Below are 20,628 nucleotides of genomic sequence, written 5' to 3'. Positions count from 1 at the left end.
TGTCAGTGTGAAACTAATGATTGGCCTCAATGAGCTTGAAGAGCTTTTCCAATCTAAGACCTTCTCTGATCTTCTCCTCCCCAGAAAAATCTGCTCTTATTGGCTGGGGATTGGTTCCCACCAAAAGCCATCAACCACACAACATCCCTGTCACTCTGCCAGCACCTCAGCTGATGGTTCATTGTTCCAGCACATAAATACCTGACTCCTGCAGAAGCAAAATGTGCAGCTTGAGGCACTGATGGCATCTCACTCCTGAAGAAGAAAAATAATGTTGCCCTGCCTTCTTTTTAGCCTGGTTCAAGGAAAAAAAGGCACCCAAACACCTCAGCAAAAAGAAGAGGCTGTGGATAAATACATAGATTTGCAAAGGTCAGCCTCAAAATGGGAAGGATAACTTGAAGCAGTCACTGTGGGCCTGGTGGAGGTGGAAATGGATTGGTTTTACCCAGCGAGGAGCTGCTGGTTGGAGGGAGACTGAGTGAAACAAATGGCAGCTGTGCTCTGGCTGTGCTGGTGGTGAAGCCAGTTAAGGGTAAGTTGAGTCGTGGCCCAGGGGCCAGTGTGCTCCATTAGGCTTCAGACCAGGGCCACTGGCTCTGGGCTAGGAGCAGCATTAGCTAATCAAGAAGCAGAATGGTGGAAGCACTTTCTTTGGTGACTCCTGTGTTTTCTTTCCCTCTCTTTCCCAAGGCATCAATTCACCTTGCTCAGGATCTATCATGGGATCAAGGTGATCCCAAGCACCTATAAAGGCTGGGCAGTGAGTAGCTGGAGAGCAGCCCTGAGGAGAGGGACTGGTGCTGGTGGAGGAGAAGCTCAAACTGAGCTGTCAGTGTGCTCTGGCAGCCCAGAGAGCAACCAGAGCCTGGGCTGCAGCAAGAGCAGCGTGGGCAGCAAGGAGAGAAGGTGGATCTGCTGTGCCCACAATGTGGAGCTGCTCTGCTCTGCAGCAGGGATCACACAAACCATCACAACCAGCTGAACCGAAATGGGATGGAGGACAGGTAACCCCCCCCAGCCACCCTGATCCATCAGCTCCTTCCCTGGCTAATGAGGGACCTGCCTGAGCAGGGTGACTCCAACTTGCTGGGGCTGCTGTTGCAGAGGATGTTTCCCAGCAGCTGCCTGGTGCAGGGCAGTTGTGTCAATAATGATGTTGAGCACTGGAAAGATGTCTCTTCAGGAAACAAACATCAAACCAGCCTCAGCACCATGTAAGCTTCATTTCTTCCACAAGGCAGATCACTTGGGCATGAAATATTGTCACTCTTGTACCTCCTTGGATGACTGATTTCAGATCTGACCTAGTGCAAGCCAGCATAAGTAAAGACATCTCTTGCACAGCTCCAGTGAGTGATCTAAGTGCTCTGAGGCTGAGGATGAGGAGGGAAGGGGAAACCATAGAATTGATTTGGTTGGAAAAGGCCTCCAGAATCAGCCAGTCCAACTGTTAGCCTAACACCACCATGGCCACTAAACCATGTCCCCAACTGCCACAGGCCACAGGTTTCTCAAACACCTCCAGAGATGGGGATTCCACCAACTCCCTGGGCAGCCTCTGCCAATCCCAGTCTTACAGCAAAGAAGTTGTTCCTGATCTCCAGCCTGACCCTCTCCTGGCACAGTTTCAGGCCATTTCCTCCTATCACTTCATGCTAGGGAGAAGGGGCCAACCCCCACCTCGCTCCAGCCTCCTTTCAGGGAGTTGTAGAGCCTGAAGGTCTCCTCTCAGCCTCCTTTTCTCCAGACTAAACAACCTCAATTCCCTCAGCCACTCCTCCTAGGACCTGTTCTCTAATTCCTGTCCCACTGCTGCTGGGTGAGCCTCATTGTATCCTTCTGCCTGTGTTTATCAAGGTGTTTTGCATCAGAGTGGTGAAGGCTGCATCCATCAACATGCAGATGATGCACAGCTCTGTTCTGGGGGCAACATCGCAGCTGGCTCACGTGTGGTGTGCTGGGATGATTCACTGTGACTCTCAGTCCCTTTTGTCACCAGGCAGCCCAACCCACAGCTTTTAGACACTTTATTTCCCCCCCAAAGCTTTTCAAGTGTATGACACCAAGCTAGGAGCAGCTGTGGAGCTGGTGGAGGGTAGCAGAGCCCTGCAGAGGGACCTGGCCAGGCTGGGTGGGTGAGCAGAGGCCAAGGGGATGAGACTGAACAAGGCCAAGTGCAGAGTTCTACACTTTGGCCACAACAACCCCAAGCAGTGCTACAGGCTGGGGCCAGAGTGGCTGAGAGCAGCCAGGCAGAGAGGGAGCTGGGGGTGGTGGGAGAGAGGAGCTGCAGAGGAGGCAGCAGTGCCCAGGTGGGCAGCAGAGCCAATGGCATCCTGGGCTGGCTCAGGAGCAGTGTGGGCAGCAGCACAAGGGAGGTTCTTCTGCCCCTGTGCTCAGCACTGCTCAGGACACCCCTGGAGTGCTGTGTCCAGTTCTGGGCTCACCCATTGCAGAGAGATGTTGAGGTGCTGGAAGGTGTTGAGAGAAGGGCAGCAAGGCTGGGGAGGGGCCTGGAGCACAGCCCTGTGAGGAGAGGCTGAGGGAGCTGGGGGGGTGCAGCCTGCAGCAGAGGAGGCTCAGGGCAGAGCTCATTGCTGCCTGCAGCTGCCTGCAGGGAGGCTGTAGCCAGGTGGGGTTGGGCTCTGCTGCCAGGCAGCCAGCAGCAGCAGAAGGGGACACAGCCTGAAGTTGTGCCAGGGCAGGTCTAGGCTGGATGTTAGGAGGAAGTTGTTGTCAGAGAGAGTGATTGGCACTGGAATGGGCTGCCCAGGGAGGTGGTGGAGTCTTTGTGCCTGGAGGTGTTGCAGCCAAGGCTGGCTGGGGCACTTAGTGCCATGGTCTGGTTGATTTGCTAGGTTGTGCTGGCTGAGCTTGGAGCTCTCTTCCAACCTGCTTGATTCAATTCTATTCTATTCCATTCAGCAAACCCAGAGCCAGCCCCAAACTCTCTCCTTGCTTGGGATGGATTTAGCAGAGGAGATGTTGGTGTTGCAGGAGGGACACAGCTGATGGCCACCAGCATAGCTGCAAAAAAAATCACTGCCTTTATGCTGTGACAGCATTTGAAGGCTGAAGCACTTAAGGCTAATTTTAGAAACAGCTCACTTGAGTTTGTAATTGATGAGGAGCATTAGGAACTATTTGGGTTTGATCTCACCTGGTGTGGGAACACAAAGCTCCCCCAAACACCACTGCCAGGAGGATCACAGAATCCTAGCCCAGGCTCAGCTGCAAGCAGGAGCACCACAATGCATTTGGTAAAGATGACTTAGGGAAATGATAACTGCAGCAATAATTCTGCCTTACACCCTCTTGGTTTGTGTTTCCAGGGCAGAAGTATCAAGAGGACTTGCAGCTCTCTTATGATTTCATCTCAGCCACAGCAAACAGATTTCTCCTGTGCAGGTAAGTGCCAAACTTGTAGAGAGGAGATATAGTGGAAGTGAAGTCTCCTTGATAAAGCAGAGAGGAAACAAAAGCTTTTTACAGGGGATATGAGCAGCAGTGAAATGTCAAGTATGAGCCTCCCCCAGATCACTCCCCATAGCCATGGTTGGGTTCTTAGGTACTAGCAGTGGGTGCCTCTTAGGGCAGGACAGGGACTTTCCTGGTCAGATGATGTATTCTGCTCTAGCTGCAACGCTTTACACCTCCCTGGCTGCTAAATAGTGCTCTTGTGTGACCCCTGGAATGGTGCTCATAAGCAGCCAGCCCCAGTGCCCGGGATGGGAAAGGATCTATGCAGCCCCAGTGCCTGGCATGGGAAGGGATCTATGCAGCCCCAGTGCCTGGCATGGGAAGGGATCTATGCAGCCCCAGTGCCTGGCATGGGAAGGGATCTATGCAGGCCCAGTGTCTGGATTGGGATCTATGCAGCCCCAGTGACTGGGAAGGGATCTATGCAGCCCCAGTGCCTGGGATGGGAAGGGATCTATGCAGCCCCAGTGCCTGGCATGGGAAGGGATCTATGCAGGCCAAGTTACTGGCATGGGAAGGGATCTATGCAGCCCCAGTGTCTGGATTGGGATCTATGCAGCCCCAGTGACTGGGAAGGGATCTATGCAGCCCCAGTGCCTGGGATGGGAAGGGATCTATGCAGCCCCAGTGCCTGGGATGGGAAGGGATCTATGCAGCCCCAGTGCCTGGGATGGGAAAGGATCTATGCAGGCCAAGTTACTGGCATGGGAAGGGATCTATGCAGCCCCAGTGACTGGGATGGGAAAGGATCTATGCAGGCCAAGTTACTGGCATGGGAAGGGATCTATGCAGCCCCAGTGACTGGGAAGGGATCTATGCAGCCCCAGTGACTGGGAAGGGATCTATGCAGGCCAAGTTACTGGCATGGGAAGGGATCTATGCAGGCCAAGTTACTGGCATGGGAAGGGATCTATGCAGCTCCAGTGCCTGGAATGGGAAGGGATCTATCCAACCCAGATATCTGGTATGGAAAGGGATTTATCCATCCCAAATGCTGTGAGGTGATGGGGCTTGTCCAGCCCCAGTGCCTGGAATGGGAAGGCATTTATCCAGCCAAACAGGGATGGACTGACAAAGCCAGTTGCCTGCAGCACAGACCTGCTTTATGGGCTGTGAAATGGAGAGGACATCAACTCCTGGGACAGATGGAGAGGAAAGGGAGACAGCCAGGAAAAAATCTCACTATTCCAGCCAAGCAATATGTCCACTTCCCCACTCTCTGCTCCTTTAATATTGAAGTAACAGCAGCACATTATGAGGAGCTGAGAAACCCTTCTCAGGACTGAGCTTTCATCATCTGCAGCCTGAAGGGTGATTGACAAATCAAGAAACATCTCTGTGTGTTTGGGAGGCAGTGGCAGATGGTGGAGCCTGATCTCTGCATCCCAGCGCTGCAGGGAAAGCCTGAAGGAGAAGACAGCAACCTGCATCCTCCTTTCCTCCTCTCCCTTTCCCCCTCTCCCTTTCCCCCCTCTCCCTTTCCCCCTCTCCCTTTCCCCCTCTCCCTTTCCCCCTCTCCCTTTCCCCCTCTCCCTTTCCCCCTCTCCCTTTCCCCCTCTCCCTTTCCCCCTCTCCCTTTCCCCCCTCTCCCTTTCCCCCTCTCCCTGTCCCCCTCTCCCTTGCCCCCTCTCCCTTCCCCCTCTCCCTTTCCCCCTCTCCCTTTCCCCCTCTCCCTTTCCCCCTCTCCCTTTCCCCCTCTCCCTTTCCCCCTCTCCCTTTCCCCCTCTCCCTTTCCCCCCTCTCCCTTTCCCCCTCTCCCTTTCCCCCTCTCCCTTTCCTCCTCTCCCTTTCCTCCTCTCCCTTTCCTCCTCTCCCTTTCCTCCTCTCCCTTTCCTCCTCTCCCTTTCCTCCTCTCCCTTTCCTCCTCTCCCTTTCCTCCTCTCCCTTTCCTCCTCTCCCTTTCCTCCTCTCCCAACTAAAAACAGTCACACTCTTATTAGCCCTCTGCAAGTGCCTCTGAAGGTAGGCTGAAGCTGGGCTTTGCGTTTTTCACAGAACCTCTTGGGAACAGCAAGAGCCTCAGAGGAAGCAATATTTGGATGGGAAACTTATGTCCTCCAAGCTGGCAAGTTGCAACACTGACACAGATTCCCTCGTTAGCTGCAGAGCTCTGCGTGTACAGGGTAGCCAGTCCCTCCCTCCTGCCTTCCCCTCCTTCCCCTCTCCACTATTTAGCAACTGGCTGTGATTTGCACGGTTCATTAACGTGGTGCTGAAGTTGACACAGACGTTCCCCAACAAGCCAGAGGGTTTATTTTTGACCTGGGCCCTCTGCTCGCTGCAGCTGCCCCAGAGGATTTGGAGAACAGTGATTTGAAGTGACTGTGCCGGACGAGGACATTGCAGAGTGCAAACACAACTGGATGCAAGCGTTTAATTTTTCACAGCCGTGGTTATGGGAGAGCCTTTGAACCAGGGGAAACAGCAGCTGAGCTCCCTGCGTGCTCTTGGCTTGCTCCTCTCCCTGAGGGTAGGAGAGGGAAGCAGGACCATAGAGTCAAGCAGGTTGGCAGAGAGCTCCAAGCTCAGCCAGCACAACCTAGCACCCAGCCCTGCCCAACCAACCAGACCATGGCACTAAGTGCCCCAGCCAGCCTTGGCTTCAACACCTCCAGGCACAAAGACTCCACCACCTCCCTGGGCAGCCCATTCCAATGCCAATCACTCTCTCTGACAACAACTTCCTCCTCACATCCAGCCTAGACCTGCCCTGGCACAGCTTCAGGCTGTGTCCCCTTCTTCTAGTGCTGGCTGCCTGGCAGCAGAGCCCAACCCCACCTGGCTACAGCCTCCCTGCAGGCAGCTGCAGGCAGCAATGAGCTCTGCCCTGAGCCTCCTCTGCTGCAGGCTGCACACCCCCAGCTCCCTCAGCCTCACAGGGCAAACCAGAGAGGTTTTGTCAGGTAGATTGGCTGGGACTGCTTTGAAATGGCCTCATCCACTTCAGGTCCCACTCTAGGAGACTGATAAGTCAGGCAGGGTGGCAGAAGAGGTCTGGAGTGGCACTGAGCTGCCTAAGGTTGGACTGGATGATCTTGGAGGTCTCTTCCAATCTGGTTGGTTCTATGATTGATTCTGTGATTGATTCTATGATTCTTTTGCTTATCATTGAGAGAGGAGCAGACAAGGAGGGGGGGATGTTGAAGCAACGATTGCATAGTAATTGGCAGCAGCTCTGCTAATGTGCTGAGTGCCTACAGGCAGCTGCTACTCAAACACCCATAAAGGTTTGCTCTGATCAGGTGTATACCCTTCCCTCTTCCTGTAACTGCCTTAACTCCATCAGCTCTTTGCCCTTTCCCAGGAAGGTGCTAAAATCTCAGGGAGTTTAATCACCCAAAAAGCAGCAGGAGGGAAGGAAGGACCCCCCCGAGTTTGGTGCAATTCATAGTCATAGAATGGTTTAGGTTGGAAGAGACCTCAAAGCTCAGCCAGTTCCAACCCCCCTGCCACAGGCAGGGACACCTCCTACTAGAACAGATTGCTCAAGGACTCATCCAGCCTGGACCTGAACACCTCCAGGGAGGCTGTGGAGCACAGAAGCACAGAATGTGATCTTTGATCACATTCTGTGCTTCTGTGCTCCACAACCTCCCTGGGCAACCTGTCCCAGTGTCTCAGCACCCTCAAGCTGTCCCAGTGTCTTAGCACCCTCAACCTGTGCCAGTGTCTCCCCACCCTCATTGTAAAGAACTGTGAATTCCCTGAGCTCATCTTCCTCCCCTGGAGACTCTCAGACTTTGATATGGATGATACAGCAAAAGAAAACCTATCAAGACAACTGGAACAGAAGGCAAAACTGCTGAATGTATGAGGGAACAAAGCAGCAAGATCATTCCCAAATTCTCATGGGCTAGAAATTCCCCAGGGTACCTCCTTGGACAGCTCTGAGAAAAATATTGCATCTGCAAAGTTTATTGAAGAGGTTCCTCAAAGCACCAGAGAGATCCTTTGGTGATGTAAGTATCAGAATCAGGCAGGTTGGAAGAGAGCTCCAAGCACAGCCAAGCCCAACCTAGCACCCAGCCCTGCCCAACCAACCACACCATGGCACTAAGTGCCCCAGCCAGGCTTGGCTTCAACACCTCCAGCCACAAAGACTCCACCACCTCCCTGGGCAGCCCATTCCAATGGACAAGGGAGGTTCTTCTGCCCCTCTGCTCAGGCCATACCTTGAGTGCTGTGTCCAGTTCTGGGCTCCTCCATTGCAGAGAGATGCTGAGGTGCTGGAAGGTGTTTGGAGAAGGGCAGCAAGGCTGGGGAGGGGCCTGGAGCACAGCCCTGTGAGGAGAGGCTGAGGGAGCTGGGGGGGTGCAGCCTGCAGCAGAGGAGGCTCAGGGCAGAGCTCATTGCTGCCTGCAGCTGCCTGCAGGGAGGCTGTAGCCAGGTGGGGTTGGGCTCTTCTGCCAGGCAGCCAGCACCAGAAGAAGGGGACACAGCCTGAAGCTGTGCCAGGGGATGTCTAGGCTGGATGTTAGGAGGAAGTTCTTCACAGAGATATATAGAAAGGAGGTCTTCTTCCACCTATTCAGGTGTTCTGCTTCCACCTATTCAGGTGTTCTGCTTCCACCTATTCAGGTGTTCTGCTTCCACCTATTCAGGTGTTCTCTTTGCCTTTCCCCCATCCCCAGGATAGGAGCTGGATCCCCCCAGCTGTAACCCACAAGAAGCCAGGCTGCGTTTTGGTGCATCCTCCACCCACTCCCACTAATTTATCCTCCTTACACCCACTTAGGTCTCCTGGGATCTGCACAGCTCTTCCCAGTTGAACATCTTCCAACTATTTACACACCAAAAAAAAAGAGTAATGATTTCAGTTTCTGGCTCCCCAGGCTGCAGGAAACATCTCTGCCTGGTTTGGCAGGCAGGAGGAGTTCCTGGGGAAACAAGGCAAAGCAGCCACCTGGCTTCTCTGCCAGCTCCACCCCCAGGAGCCCTGGCACCGTCCTGATTTAAGGGGAGGAGAGAGATTTTTAAGGCTGCTTCCATCAAGGGTTGGCTGGAGAAAGACCCAAGTTCAAAGTCTCCTTGCTCAAAGCCTGGCTGCCCATCAGCACATTAGCTGCTGCTTGCTTGTGTGTGGAATCACCCATGGGGTAAGGACTCAGGTGGCCAAGGAGGCCAATGGCATCCTGGCTTGGGTTAAAAATGCTGTGGGCAGCAGGAGCAAGGAGGGGATTGTCCCCTTGGACTTTGGTGAGGCCACACCTCGAGTTTTGGGCATCACAACACAAGAGAGATGTGGAGGTGCTGGAGCAGGTCCAGAGGAGGGCAACGAAGCTGGGGAAGAGCCTGGAGAATAAATCTGATGAGGAGCGACTGAGGGAGCTGGGGATGGTTAGTGTGAGGAAGAGGAGGCTGAGGGTGACCTCATTGCTGTCATTTACAGCTACCTGAAGGGACATTGTGCAGAGGCTGCTGCTGGGCTCTGCTCACAGGTAACTGGAGACAGAAGAAGGGGGAATGGCCTCGAGCTGAGGCTGGGGAGGTTTAGATTGGACATTAGGGAAAGGTTTTTCCCAGAGAGAGTGGTCAGGGACTGGACTGAGCTGCCCAGGGAGGTGGTGGAGTCCCCAACCCTGGATGTGTTTAAGGCTTGTTTGGATGTGGTTCTTGGGGATATGGTTTAAGGTGAATCTTGTAGAGCAGGGGATATGGGTTGGACCTGGGGATCCTGAGGGGCTTTGCCAGCCTGCCTGTGTCGCTCTGTGTGTGATTCTCTGGTCCAGTGTCTCTACAAGGAGAGCTGTTGAGGTGCTGGAAGGTGTTGAGAGAAGGGCAGCAAGGCTGGGGAGGGGCCTGGAGCACAGCCCTGTGAGGAGAGGCTGAGGGAGCTGGGGGTGTGCAGCCTGCAGCAGAGGAGGCTCAGGGCAGAGCTCATTGCTGCCTGCAGCTGCCTGCAGGGAGGCTGTAGCCAGGTGGGGTTGGGCTCTGCTGCCAAGCAGCCAGCAACAGCAGAAGGGGACACAGCCTGAAGCTGTGCCAGGGCAGGTCTAGGCTGGATGTTGCTAGGAAGTTGTTGTCAGAGAGAGTGATTGGCATTGGAATGGGCTGCCCAGGGAGGTGGTGGAGTCTCTGTGCCTGGAGGTGTTGCAGCCAAGGCTGGCTGGGGCACTTAGTGCCATGGTGTGGTTGGTTGGGCAGGGCTGGGTGCTAGGTTGTGCTGGCTGAGCTTGGAGCTCTCTTCCAACCTGCCTGATTCTATGGTATGTGTTGGAAAAAGTGGAGACAGCTGCCCCTGCTTCCCCTTCCAACCTGCTGAGCTGTCAGCAGTCCTGGGAGGACACTGACAGGAGGAGAAAGGCAGATCCTGGTGGGTGTCTCAGCTCAGGAAGCGCAGGGATTAGCCGTGGCAGCTTTTGGCTGGGTCTGAAAGGAATCACTGAAGCCATTGCAATGGGCTGGAGCAAAGTGAAGACACGGAAGCACTTCTCAAAACACCCCCAGCAGACCTATTAATTGCAAGATTGGATCTCCCAGCCTTTCCAGCAGGTTCCTAGCAGCAGGCACGCAGCCAGCTTGGCTGTGGTTTTGTTTGTTTTCCAGCTAATGTAGCAGCAGGATCGATTCCAGCTAAGGGAGCTGAGCATGTCAGGAAAATGATGTCCACTTCCCCTGGATAATTTGTGACATGCACCTGCTAGACAGTCATTAGCAGCACAGTTAATCCAGGGCTGTGGCAGAGGGATGGGAACACCAAACAGAAGGGGATGCAAAGCCTGGAAAAGCCTCTCCTCAGGAAAGGGCTAAGAGCAAATTTCCCCAGTCGATGAGCTCTGGCTGGATGGGAAAACAGCACTTGGAAACACAGCAACAGAAAGCAAAGCTGGGCTGCAGCCCTTGCCTGCAGCACCTCTCCAGGCAGGGTTGTTAAGTGGTGTCTGAGTGGTGCTCATCTGGCATCGAGCTGCAAACGAGTTCAAAATGTGCCTGAACCATCAGCACTCGTTACCAACCCCATTAAGCTGTAATCGGCACTTGAGCCTTGCTCCTTGCTTCTCTGTGATGGGCTTGGGTTATTTAACACATGGGCTCTGGCAGGCTGGGGCCAGCTAGCCCATGAAGTGGCCAGGAACCAACCCAAATGGAGTCACAGAATGGGAGAGGTTGGAAGGGGCCTCTGGAGATCATCCAGTCCAAGCCTCTGCTAAAGCAAAGTCACAGCAGCTTGCCCAGGGTTGCAATTTCCAGGTGGGTTTGGAGTCTTTCCCAGACTCCACAAACTCTCTGGGCAGCCTGCTCCGGGGCTTCAGCACCCTCAAAGCAAGATCATCAAAGGCAACCCCCGGAGGGCAAACCAGAGCCTGGGCTGCAGCAGCAGCAGTGTGGCCAGCAGGGCCAGGGAGGGGATTCTGCCCCTCTGCTCTGCTCTGCTGAGACCCCACCTGGAGTCCTGCATCCAGCTCTGGAGCCCCTGGGACAAGAGGGCTGTGGAGATGCTGGAGAGTGTCCAGAGCAGGGCCAGGAGGATGCTCAGAGGCTGCAGCAGCTCTGCTGTGAGCACAGCCTAAAAGAGTTGGGGCTGTGCAGGCTGGAGCAGAGGAGGCTCCCAGGTGACCTTCTGGTGGCCTGCCAGCATCTGAAGGGGGCTACAAAAAAGCTGGGGAGGGACTTTTGAGGGTGTGAGGGAGTGGCAGGAGTGGGGGGAATGGAGCAGAGCTGGAGGTGAGGAGGAAGTTGTTGAGCAGGAGAGTGGTGAGAGGCTGGAATGGGTTGCCCAGGGAGGTGGTTGAGGCCCCATGGCTGGAGGTGTTTGAGGCCAGGCTGGCTGAGGCTGTGTGCAGCCTGCTCTAGGGTAGGGTGTCCCTGGGCATGGCAGGGGGGTTGGAATTGGCTGCTCCTTGTGGTCCCTTCCAACCCTGCCTGATTCTATGCTAACCTTTCTGTTGTAGCAGGCTCACCAAAGAAGACCACTGAGGAACACATCCAGATGGGTTCTGAAGGTGCACAGAGGAGGAGAGGGAAACGCTGCTTGTACGAGGGAGCGCATCCCTGCTGGGTGCTCTGGCAGGTGAGGGAGGTTCTTCCTGGTGGAGGCAGAATGAAAGGCTCAGGCAAAACAAAAGGGCAGGAATAGGCCAAGAACAAACACCAGCTGGATTAAAAATTCATGGTTCTTGCCTTTTGCCAGCAGCCTGAATGGGACTTCATCAGGTGCCACCTTCCCGTGGTCCCAGGGAGCGCTGTGCTCGCAGGTCGGAGCTTGCTGTGCACAAACTCTTCCCTTTCATCTCCTCTCCTCTCCTCTCTCTTATTTTTAAATATGCAAAATACATCAGAGGAGCTTTTCAAACCCCTGACTACAAATAGATCTGAAGGGCCTTGGAGCTCTTGAGAGGCTCCTGCCTTACTCGACAAAACAAACACCACCCCCCCCCCCCCACGCACAAACTTCAGGGATGCTGAGCATTCCTCCTGCTGTGCCTCCATCCTGGATCCAACCTGAGATCCAGGCCTGGCTCCTAGCACTGCCTGCCTTTGTCCTCCTGGCTTTGTCTTCTCAGCCCCAGCATCATCTCCCCAACGCTGGCAGGACTGGGGGGGGGGTAGGTTCTTGAAGTGCAGGGCAGAGCATCAAGCGCACTCCTCGTGGCCACCTCTCTCCAGGGTGAGTTTAGCTGAGTCTTGGGTAGGGGTTTTGGGGAGGAAAGTGCTGGACTGATGAGCTGAGTGAGCAGAGGAGATGTGGGACTTTAACTGGAAAACACAGAGGGTGAGTCACAGTCCTCCAGAACTGAAACAAAAGCCTTATGTGCCAGCTGGGAAGCACGGTGGGCTTGAAAATGCCTGATTGGCTCTGATTGGAGTATTCAACTGCAATGGGTCTGTTGGAAAAATCCTGAATGATGGTGCTGAGCTCCTGATTGGGCTGAGCACACCCAACTTTGTGTCAGAGCACACCCAACTTCGTGTCATGGGGAACTCAGCACCATAGCAGGATCTATCCAAGGCAGCGGAGCTGGTTGGAGGAACCTCTCTGTAACCATAAGCAGTTCAGGGACTCATTGAATGGGTTGGGTTGGAAGGGACCTTAAAGATCATCCAATTCCAGCATCCTGCCATGAACAGGGACACCTTGCACTAGCCCAGGTTGCTCAAGGCCTCATTCAACCTGATCCTGAACACTTCCAGGGAGGTTGTGGAGCACAGAAGCACAGAATGTGATCAAAGATCACATTCTGTGCTTCTGTGCTCCACAACCTCCCTGGGTAACCTGTGCCAGGGTCTCAGCACCCTCAACCTGTCCCAGTGTCTCATGACCCTCAGCCTGTGCCAGTGTCTCACCCTCACTGTAAACTACTTTCTACTATCCACTTTAAATCTGCTCTCTCCAAACTTCAATCCACTCCCAATTAGTCCCAGTACTGCATTTTTCCTCCTTCATGGAACACCTGAGCCAAGTGCACCCCATTGGTTTTAATCACTCTGCTTTAGATGATGGACAAGTGAAGCCCATGAGGAATTTGGGTTGCTCCCTAGCAAAGAGAAGGAGAGACCCAGTCCAGTGCAATGCCAAGCACAAATCCAGGCTGGGCAGTGCCAGGCTGGAGAGCAGCCCTGAGGAGAGGGACTTGGGGGTGCTGGTGGAGGAGAAGCTCAGCAGGAGCCAGCAGTGTGCACTTGCAGCCCAGAAAGCCAAGCAGAGCCTGGGCTGCAGCAGCAGAAGTGTGGCCAGCAGGGCCAGGGAGGGGATTCTGCCCCTCTGCTCTGCTCTGCTGAGACCCCACCTGGAGTACTGCATCCAGCTCTGGAGCCCCTGGGACAAGAGACATGTGGAGATGCTGGAGAGTGTCCAGAGCAGGACCAGGAAGATGCTGAGAGGCTGCAACAGCTCTGCTGTGAGCACAGCCTGAAAGAGTTGGGGCTGTGCAGGCTGGAGCAGAGGAGGCTCCCAGGTGACCTTCTTGTGGCCTTCCAGCATCTGAAGGGGGCTACAAAAAATCTGGGGAGGGACTTTTGAGGCTGTGAGGGAGTGCCAGGAGTGGGGGGAATGGAGCAGAGCTGGAGGTGGGGAGAGTGAGGCTGGAGGTGAGGAGGAAGTTGTTGAGCAGGAGAGTGGTGAGAGGCTGGAATGGGTTGCCCAGGGAGGTGGTTGAGGCCCCATGGCTGGAGGTGTTTGAGGCCAGGCTGGCTGAGGCTGTGTGCAGCCTGCTCTAGGGTAGGGTGTCCCTGGGCATGGCAGGGGGGGTGGCACTGGCTGCTCCTTGTGCTCCCTTCCAACCCTGCCTGATTCTATACCCTCAGACATCTTCCTCATCCTTCCACATCTCAGCTGCAATCCCAGTTTACTGCACTCTGTTCCCACCAGGCACTGCACAAAAGGAGGTTCCAGTCTGGATTTGCTCCCTAGGCTGACCTGTAGGTATTGAGTTTAATAGGGCTGGTTGATATATGCCATACCCTAAATGTAAAGGTCAGGGGTTTGGTGGCCATAAATATTCAATCCCCACAGACTGAGTCTTTTAAACCTCCTTTTAAATATTTATGATGGCACTTGCATGGCTGCAGGAAAATGTTGTGATAGCATTAAAAGGGGGAAGAAAAATCCTTCTGTATCCAAAAGCTCAGCGTGAGCCATTTTCATCTATTATGCATCACTAAGTGCTGTTTATGGCTCTACTTGGCCAAATCTGGATCTGTGTCACAGCAGAGTTCATGAATTCTGGGCTGTGTGGAGCCTGAGGTGTTGGCTACACCTGGCATCAACCCCAGGCATTGCTTCCACTCAGGTGGGCACAGCCAGTGGGGCAGCTGAGGTCCCAGCAGCCTGGCACCGAGGCAGTGAGGTGAGTATGGTTGTGCTGGGTCTAGAATGGTTCAGGTTGGAAGGAATCTCAAGGATCAGCCAGTTCCAACCCTCCTGCCATAGGCAGGGACACCTCCCACTAGAACAGGTTGTTCAAGGATTCATCCAACCTGGTCCTGAACACCTCCAGGGAGGTTGTGGAGCAGAGAAGCACAGAATGGGATCAAAGAGCTGAGCAAACTGGAGCCCCATGGGGTGAGCTAGCAGGCAGGTCAGCAAAGCTGGAATCACCTGTGGGCTTTAATCAGCTCCTAATCCAAACTGGGGTGGGCTTTTGTCCCTGTGTAGAGCAGCACCATTCAGCCTGGCTGATAACTCTGCCCAGGTTCTGCCTCAGAAAGGCTTTATCAGAGGTGTTCAGGGGAAAGTGCTCTGTCAGTGTGGCTCCCCAGCACTCATCAACCTGTGTCATGAACTTCATCTGCCCCATGAAGTGATTCTGTGCAGTGTGAGAAGAAATCAAATGAGTTTTCCCCTCCTGCATTGAAATAGAAGAATGGTGGACAGGAGAAGGGATGTGTCCAGTTCTGGGCTCCCCAGTTCAAGAGAGAGACAGGGAACTACTGCAGAGAGTCCAATGGAGGGCCATGAGGATGATGAGGGGTCTGGAGCACCAATGTGAGGAGGAAAAGTTGAAAGACCTGGGGCTGTCTAGCCTGAAGAAGGGCAGCTTGAGAGGGGATCTGGCCAATGCTCAGCAAGAGCCAAAGGGTGGGGACAGACTCTTCTCAGTGGTGCCCAGCAAGGGGCAAAGGGTACAAGCAAGAAGCTAAGAGAGGTTGAACTTAAGGAGAAACTTCTTTGCTGTGAGGGAGCTGAAGCCCTGGAGGAGGCTGCCCAGAGAGGCTCTGGAGAGCATCCAAATCCACCTGGCCATTGTGGTCCTGTGCAGGCTGCTGTGGGTGACCTTGTTCTAGCAGTTGTCTTGGACTGGATGATCCTCAGAGGTCCCATCCAACCCCCACCATGCTGGGATTCTGGGATTTAGAAGCTTAGCACTGTTCCAGGGATGCATTTGTAGGCTGACTCAGTTATGAGCTAAGGAAAAACATTTGGGCAGGGCTTTCATTTTCAGCTACTTTTGCTTGCCTAGCTCTGAGCTCTCTGACATAAGCAGCAAGGGGGGGGATGGAGTAGATGATCTCCAGAGGTCCTTTCCAGCCCCTACTGCTCTGTGATCCTCTGCTGTGTGCAACATCCACCAGCATGCCTGTGGAAGGGGATGTCACAGGCTTCATTTCCTTAGCAAACCAGGTTGAAAATGAAGGCTAATGGGAGTTAAACCCCCCTGCAGTTACCCTAGACCAAAGGATCCTGTAATGCACTCAGTGTATTCCCTCCTCAACAGCAAAGCAGCAGCTGCTGCATGCAATGAAATGTGTGTGCCACCATATGCAGGCAGCATAATGTGGACTCAAATGAAATGAAAACATTCCAGGCTAGATGCTCCAATCTGCAATCTGGGCCCTGGGAGAGGCTGAGATTGACTCTGAACTTCTCAGCAGTTGGCCAAAAAAGCTGAACCCAGCAGAGTGCAGGCCTGGGGCTTTGCGGCAACAGAAGCTGCTGCCTGCACCTTCCTGCCCCCTCCTCTCTCTCTCTCTCCTCCCTCCCTTCCTCCTCTCTCTCTCTCTCCCCCCTCCCTTCCTCCTCTCTCTCTCTCTCTCCCCCCTCCCTTCCTCCTCTCTCTCTCTCTCCTCCCTCCCTTCCTCCTCTCTCTCTCTCTCCTCCCTCCCTTCCTCCTCTCTCTCTCTCTCCTCCCTCCCTTCCTCCTCTCTCTCTCTCTCCCCCCTCCCTTCCTCCTCTCTCTCTCTCTCCCCCCTCCCTTCCTCCTCTCTCTCTCTCTCCTCCCTCCCTTCCTCCTCTCTCTCTCTCTCCTCCCTCCCTTCCTCCTCTCTCTCTCTCCCCCCTCCCTTCCTCCTCTCTCTCTCTCTCCTCCCTCCCTTCCTCCTCTCTCTCTCTCTCCTCCCTCCCTTCCTCCTCTCTCTCTCTCCCCCCTCCCTTCCTCCTCTCTCTCTCTCTCCTCCCTCCCTTCCTCCTCTCTCTCTCTCGCCTCCCTCCCTTCCTCCTCTCTCTTTCTCGCCTCCCTCCCTTCCTCCTCTCTTTCTCGCCTCCCTCCCTTCCTCCTCTCTCTCTCTCTCCTCCCTCCCTTCCTCCTCTCTCTCTCGCCTCCCTCCCTTCCTCCTCTCTTTCTCGCCTCCCTCCTTTCCCTCTCTCCTCCCTGCCTCCCTTCCCTCTCTCCTCCCTCCGTTCTCATTCAGGATCACAGCCTGTAATCCACACACCACAGTCAGAGCAGTAACCTGTGCAAACCACTTTGCTCTCACCTTTTCCAGCTATATTTTTTACCTCCTGAATCTCTCGAAGCAAGGAACTTCTCAATCAAGGATACCCAACTCAGTGCTAGCTCTAAGAGGTCAGGCTGCTAAACTGCACAAGGCAACCTTCCCTGGGTGTCTCAGGCATGCTGAGCCTCTGATGTTAGTTGTTATCCTCCTTCACCCCAACTGTTGCTAGGAAAATGTGGTACAAAGGTGTGGATTCCCTGCAGGAGTCAGAAACAGCAGGAACATGCTGGAGGTTTTGCCTGGCTTGGATAAGCAGAGAGAGTTTGTTATCATGAAGCATTGTGTGAGCTCAGGGCTGCTGGGAAGCATGCAAACCCTTTCAAATCTGCTAATGTGGGGTTTGTTTTCTTCCATGGAGGAGGAAATGAGTGCAAAAACCACTTCAAAGTGCTGTGGAAGGGAAGGTGTTTGCAGAGAGGAGCAGGTCCAGAGGAGGGCCACAGAAATGATCAGGGAGTTGGAGCATCTCTACTGCAAAAGCAGGCTGAGGGAGCTGAGGGTGTTCAGCCTGGAGAAGAGGAGGTCACAGCAGCTTTCCAGTACCTTAAGGGAGCCAACAAGAAGGATGAGGAGAGACTGTTTATGAAGCCCTGCAGTGACAGGACGAGGGCAATGGCCTCAGAGAAGAGCACATTTAGATTGGGTGTTAGGAGCAAGCTCTTTACTATGAGGGTTGGTGGTGCACTGCAACAGGTTATACCTCCATCCCTGGAGATATTCAAGGTGAGACTCAACAGGGCTCTGGACAACCTGAGGATGTCTCTGCTTCCTGCAGGGGAGGTTGGGCTGGATGAGCTTTGGAGGTCCCTTCCAATCCAGAGTGCTCTGTGATTCTGTGCTTCAGAAAAGTCTGTCCTCTTGCACCAGCTCTGCCTGCCGTGGGTGGGTTCTCTCCCTCACTCAGGCCCTTGACATGGTTGGATACTGCAGAAGCCAAGAGAAGCACTGATCTGTTCTTTAAAGGCACTGATCCCCTCTCTCTTAGAGGCACTGATCCCCTCTCTCTTAGAGGCACTGATCCCCTCTCTCTTAGAGGCACTGATCCCCTCTCTCTTAGAGGCACTGATCCCCTCTCTCTTAGAGGCACTGATCCCCTCTCTCTTAGAGGCACTGATCCACTCTCTTTTTTAAGGCACTGATCCCCTCTCTCTTAGAGGCACTGATCCCCTCTCTCTTAGAGGCACTGATCCACTCTCTTTTTTAAGGCACTGATCCCCACTCTCTCTTTTGCAGGCACTGATCCCCTCTCTCTCTTTTGCAGGCACTGATCCCCTCTCTCTCTTTTGCAGGCACTGATCCCCTCTCTCTCTTTTGCAGGCACTGATCCACACTCTCTCTTTTGCAGGCACTGATCCCCTCTCTCTCTTTTGCAGGCACTGATCCACACTCTCTCTTTTGCAGGCACTGATCCACACTCTCTCTTTTGCAGGCACTGATCCACACTCTCTCTTTTGCAGGCACTGATCCACACTCTCTCTTTTGCAGGCACTGATCCACTCTCTCTCTTTTGCAGGCACTGATCCCCTCTCTCTCTTTTGCAGGCACTGATCCCCTCTCTCTCTTTTGCAGGCACTGATCCACACTCTCTCTTTTGCAGGCACTGATCCACACTCTCTCTTTTGCAGGCACTGATCCACTCTCTCTCTTTTGCAGGCACTGATCCACTCTCTCTCTTTTGCAGGCACTGATCCCCTCTCTCTTAGAGGCACTGATCCCCTCTCTTAAAGGCACTGATCCCCTCTCTCTTAGAGGCACTGATCCCCTCTCTCTTAGAGGCACTGATCCCCTCTCTCTTAAAGGCACTGATCCCCTCTCTCTTAGAGGCACTGATCCCCTCTCTCTTAGAGGCACTGATCCCCTCTCTCTTAGAGGCACTGATCCCCTCTCTCTTAGAGGCACTGATCCCCTCTCTCTTAGAGGCACTGATCCCCTCTCTTTTAAAGGCACTGATCCCCTCTCTCTTAGAGGCACTGATCCACTCTCTCTCTTAAAGGCACTGATCCCCTCTCTATTAGAGGCACTGATCCACTCTCTTTTTTAAGGCACTGATCCCCACTCTCTCTTTTGCAGGCACTGATCCACTCTCTCTCTTTTGCAGGCACTGATCCCCTCTCTCTCTTTTGCAGGCACTGATCCCCTCTCTCTCTTTTGCAGGCACTGATCCCCTCTCTCTCTTTTGCAGGCACTGATCCACACTCTGTCTTTTGCAGGCACTGATCCACACTCTCTCTTTTGCAGGCACTGATCCACTCTCTCTCTTTTGCAGGCACTGATCCCCTCTCTTAAAGGCACTGATCCCCTCTCTCTTAAAGGCACTGATCCCCTCTCTCTTAGAGGCACTGATCCCCTCTCTCTTAGAGGCACTGATCCCCTCTCTCTTAGAGGCACTGATCCCCTCTCTCTTAGAGGCACTGATCCCCTCTCTTTTAAAGGCACTGATCCCCTCTCTCTTAGAGGCACTGATCCACTCTCTCTCTTAAAGGCACTGATCCCCTCTCTTTTAAAGGCACTGATCCACTCTCTCTCTTAAAGGCACTGATCCCCTCTCTCTTAGAGGCACTGATCCACTCTCTCTCTTAAAGGCACTGATCCCCTCTCTATTAGAGGCACTGATCCACTCTCTTTTTTAAGGCACTGATCCACACTCTCTCTTTTGCAGGCACTGATCCCCACTCTCTCTTTTGCAGGCACTGATCCCCTCTCTCTCTTTTGCAGGCACTGATCCCCTCTCTCTCTTTTGCAGGCACTGATCTACTATTTTAAAACAGCAAAACGAATTTCCACCTGGAAGGTTTGGACTGAGGTGCTTGATGAAAGGGTAAGTAAAAAAAAATACCCAACAGGCATACCTGAAAGCAAAGGAGAAGACAAAGCTGCTGATGGACCTGGCTGGGCAAGCATCTGGAGGTGGTGGCTGCAGCTGTACAGGCTCTGGGGAGTCACAAAAGGCAAAACACCTGCACGCTGCTTGCAGCAGGCAGAGGCAACGCAGGAGGAACGACAGGGAGAAGACTGTAACAAAGCTGTTGCTGCCTGAGGCACTGTGGCTGACAGCAGCCTTTGCCTTGGGGTTATCTGAGGCTTCACCCAAGGAGGGCTGAGGCTTCCGTGGGGAAAGGACTCAGCAGCTCCCAGAAAGCGGAGGCGTGGAGCTGGCTGCAGCACTGAGGCTGCCACCCGAGCTGGAGTCCACTGAGGTTCCTGTCTCACACACCCATAGAATTAACCAGGTTGGAAGAGACCTCCAAGCTCATCCAGTCCAACCTAGCACCCAGCCCTGCCCAGTCAACTTGACCATGGCACCAAGTGCCTCATCCATTGGCCACTTCGTCCACTCCACCCTTGATTCAGTGCAGCAAACAAAGAGACAAGCTGCCAAGGCCATCCAAAAGCCAAGCTGGATGGGCTTTGGTTTTCCTCTGGCCATCAGGTCTGTCTTTGCCAGTTCTCTTCCTATCATTTTTCTTCTGTGCCTTCCCATTTCTTCAGCCCCTGCACTATTCCTTCCTGCTGATGGACAAAGCTGGCTCTTACCCACTCCTCCTGCACGTTGCTGGCTACTGCCCTCTTCTCACTTGGAATCCCTCAAGCATTAGTGGATGAATTGAAGTCTGGCAGTGTCTGCTCCTCAACCCACTTCTGAGCAGCAAGGTAAAATGCTGCAAAGAATGAGAGATGTTTTCTTAGTGGAAAAAATAAACCCACCAGAGCATGCATCTTGCTTTTCACTCCCATCCCCTCTGTCCTTTGGCTGTGTTTTGAGCTCCCAGAGCTGAAACAGCAGCAGAAGATGCAGGAGAAGTGGACTTGACTGACTCCAGAGCAGCTGCCCAAGAGATCAGCTCCTCAGAGAAGGAGATAAAACCCTGGAATTTGCTACAGATCAACTCTAGGTTGTTTTCAGCACTTCAGGGCAGGCAGACACTGAGGCAGCTTTTCCAGTGTCCATCTGGATAGTCATCATGCAGCCAAATTCTCAGCAGACTCTGG

The 20,628-nt window shown here is 53.8% G+C and overlaps 1 long non-coding RNA gene across 1 annotated transcript; it reads left to right on the top strand.

The window, feature by feature from the left end:
• The first annotated feature begins 3,338 nt into the window (after positions 1 to 3,338).
• On the top strand, positions 3,339 to 19,457 carry LOC135190188 (uncharacterized). The gene is made up of 3 exons (XR_010308445.1): positions 3,339 to 3,411; positions 11,376 to 11,494; positions 19,382 to 19,457. It is a non-coding gene; the product is annotated as an uncharacterized LOC135190188 (long non-coding RNA).
• The last annotated feature ends 1,171 nt before the right edge of the window (positions 19,458 to 20,628 follow it).

Source organism: Pogoniulus pusillus, chromosome 35 (assembly GCF_015220805.1).
Source record: "Pogoniulus pusillus isolate bPogPus1 chromosome 35, bPogPus1.pri, whole genome shotgun sequence".
Classification (NCBI taxonomy): Eukaryota; Metazoa; Chordata; class Aves; order Piciformes; family Lybiidae; genus Pogoniulus; species Pogoniulus pusillus.
Note: the sequence above shows the minus strand (reverse complement) of the source record. Positions and strands in the feature narration are given on the sequence as shown.